This window comes from Vombatus ursinus, unplaced genomic scaffold (genome assembly GCF_900497805.2).
Source record: "Vombatus ursinus unplaced genomic scaffold, bare-nosed wombat genome assembly UNPS02014774.1, whole genome shotgun sequence".
NCBI lineage: Eukaryota > Metazoa > Chordata > Mammalia > Diprotodontia > Vombatidae > Vombatus > Vombatus ursinus.
This window is the reverse complement of record NW_020954552.1, coordinates 20,501,376-20,504,930: the sequence shown is the minus strand read 5'-3', so window position 1 is coordinate 20,504,930 and position 3,555 is coordinate 20,501,376. Positions and strand designations below refer to the sequence as shown.

At 41.7% G+C, this 3,555-nt stretch overlaps 1 pseudogene; it reads left to right on the top strand.

Moving 5' to 3' along the window:
• The first annotated feature begins 238 nt into the window (after positions 1-238).
• On the top strand, positions 239-1,044 carry LOC114044584 (annotated as a pseudogene).
• The last annotated feature ends 2,511 nt before the right edge of the window (positions 1,045-3,555 follow it).

Sequence of the window (3,555 nt, the reverse complement as noted above, 5' to 3'; positions counted from 1 at the left end):
GGGAGGGGAGAAAGAGGAACGAAGGGAGGGACAGAATTTGGAACTCAAAACTTAAAACAAACAAAAACAAATGTTTAAAAAATTGTTTTAACATGTAATCGGGCCTCAGCCAGATGCGGCTGCGCGGCCGGGCCATGGAGGCGGAGGTGGCTGAATGAGGGTCCGGCTAAATCTGCGGCTGCGGCTCCGGCTCCAGCGAGCACTTGAATCCGGGGCTGGGCGGGTGGAGGAGTAGGAGATGGCGACCTCAGAGGTGGCGGTGGAGTGTGAAGATGGCGGCCGCGATCGGGGACGAGCACGGCGGAGCTGCTAGCACTATGACCGCGGATGCTTCCTCAAGGCTCTTTGCTGCGGTAAACTTTACATCTGCCGCTTATGCAGTGATAACAATGAAGGTCATCCCCTGGATCGTTTTAAAGTGAAACAAGTACAGCGTGTAGTGTGGAGAAGTTCAGAATGTTCAATACACTTGTGAAGAATGTAGCACTGTGTTTGGAGAATATTATTGCAGTATATGCCACCTACTCGACAAAGACAAGAAGCAATACCATTGTGAGAAGTGTGTGGAATTTGTAGGACTGACCGGAAGGAGGAATTTTTTCACTGTTTGAAATGTAAGCTGTGCCTATCCTTGAATCTCCAAGGGCATCACAAGCGCATAGAGAATGTCTCCAGGCAGAATTGTTCCATAGGTTTGGAGGACATTCATACCTCCTGTGTAGGTGCTCATGTTTTGCCATGTGGGCATCTTCTACACAGAACATGTTATGAAGAAATGTTAAAAGAAGACTACAGGTGTCCATTATATATGCACTGTGCTCTAGAAATGACTCGCTATTGGCGACAGTTGTGTGATGCCAATGCCAACAGAAATTCCAATGTCAACAGAAAATCAGAATATGACTCTGGAAATTCTCTGCAATGATTGCAGTGCCGGTTCTACAGCCCAGTTCCACATATTAGGAATGAAGCCTAAGAGCTGTGAGTTGTAGAATACTTACTGCCCAAGATGGAGGATGTGGAATTCCTCTGGAACAGCAGTGACCAGCCTCTCTAGACTGCATACGGTTGCTTCAGAAGACTCATCATTGTTTCTGAAATAAAAAGTTCCTTAGTATCTATGCTGTGCTGTCACAAACATTAGTTTGATGTTTCTGGTCATGTCACAACATAAACTCCCATTACAGGGACTCAGTGATCAGGGTCTTAAATAGGATTGTCATAATTTTTGTTGTTGTGCAAAAACTGGAGCTCTCCCATTGAGTAGAAATTCCTTTACTGTTATTTAGGACCCAGATGACATTCTGCTTTGAAACTGATGTTCATTAGAAGGTATAATTTCATTGCATTTCCTCTTAAGCAAAGCTATGCATACAGAATCTATAAATAGTTCTAATTGAACTGTGCTTAACATTAAAACTTTATCTTAAGGGCTTTATTGTAAGACTAGGGTTTATCTTATTGTCTAAATAAATTTAGAAGTTTATAAAGCAGTCCTTTTTGAATGCTATAAATGTGTCTTTTAATGTAACATTGGATCTTAGCAAAATCAGTCAAAAAACTGTAATTGGAAAAAAATAAAAGACATTAAAATAATCATCTATTTCTTTTAGGTTTTTCCATTTAATTGCATAGAGCTATGTGTAGTAAAGGCAGCTAAGTGCTTCAGTGGATAGAGTTCTGGGTCTGAAGTCAGGAAGACCTGAGTTCAAATCCAGCCTCAGACACTTACTATCTGTGTGACCTTGGGCAAGTCACTTAACTTCTCTTTGCCTTAATCCACTGGAGAAGGAAATGGCAAACGACTCCAGTATCTTTGCCAAGAAAACCCCATATAGGGTCTCAAAGAGTCAGATGTGACTGAGCAACAACAAGAATGTGTAGTAATCTGATATTTTTATAGGATCATAAATCTAGAACTGGAAGAGGCTTTAGAGATCATCTAGTTCCCCCTCCCACTTATTTTACAGATGTAGAAACTGAGGCCCTTAAAGATGCAGTGACTTGACCAAAGCCACACAATGAGTAAATAGTGGAGGCAGGATTTTAACTCAGGTCCTTTGACTCTAAGTCCAACCTCTTCTTTGTATCCTGCAATAGTGTAGACAAGAGGAAGAGATGTGGGCTATTGATAGCACAGGTACATGGAGTCAGAACTCAAGTCAACAAGCATTTATTAAGTGCCTACTGTGTGCCAGGCATTGTGCTAACTTCTGGGAATACAAAGAAAGGCACAAAACAGTTACTGCTCTCCAGGAGCTCACAGTCTAATGGGGAAGACAACATGCAAACAACTGTACAAACGGGATAGGTACAGGATAAATATATGATAATAAACAGAGGGAAGGCATTTTTGGGGGTATATTAAGGGGGACATGGAAAGATTTTAGCTGGGATTTGAAGGAAGTTGGGGAAGGCAAGAGATAAAGATGAGAGGGGAGTGAGTTCTAGGCATGAGGGGCAGCCAGTGAAAATGCACTGAGTTGGGAGATAGAGTATTGCATGTGAGGAACAACAAGGATGCCAGTGTCATTGGATTGGAGAGTGTGTGGGGATGAGTAAAGTATAAGAAGACTAGAAATCTGGGAATTAAGTGAATATCTGTACATTTTCCCTCCCCCCAAGTCAATGATATAGGGGGAAGAGTACTGGACTGGAGTCAAAAAACCTGGGTTCCTGTCTGATTCTGACACTATCAGAATAAAGTCATTTTACCTTTCTAACTCCAGTTTTCTATTAGTAAAAAGGATTCCATAAATCTGGAGGGAAGCAGTGCCCCAGGAATGGGTAACTGACCCTATTCTGTTCAACATTTTAATCAGTGACTTGGATGAAAAAAACAAATGCCTTGACTGTTACTTTTTTAGGTGACACTAAACTGAGAAGATTAATCCATATATTGGATGATACTTTGGGATCCAAAAAGATCTTCATAGGTGAGAACGATGGGCCAAACCTAAAAAGATTAAATTTATTAGGGATAAGTGTAAAGTCTTCCACTGGGATTTAAAAAAAACTGTTCAAGTGTGGGATGGAAAGACATAACTAGACAGTCACTACATGTGAATAAGATTTGAGAATTTTAGTGGACTACAAGCTTACTGTGAATCAACATCTGCCAAGGCAGCCAAAAAGTTAATATAATCTTAGTTTTAGTCTGAATTAAGAAACGCCTCATGGGGCAGCTAGATGACGCAGTGGATAGAGCATGGGCCCTGGATTCAGGAGGACCTGAGTTCAAATCTGGCCTCAGACATATAACACTTACTAGCTGTGTGACCTTGGGCAAGTCACTTTAACTCCCATTGCCCAACCCCCCCCCAAAAAAAGAAAGTGCCCCAAATGAAAGAATGAAAGAGTCAATCATCCCTTTACTGTTTTTCTGGTCAGACCACACCAGGAGGGGACATGGTAGCTCTAGTGTCATAATAGTGTCATGGAGAGGTAGGATTACAGCTCTTGCTTTGCCCCAGAAGGCGAACGAGTAGAAGAAGCAATGGGTATAAGCTGTAGTGAGGCAGATGTTTGTCTTGTATGAAAGAAAATTTCCAATGA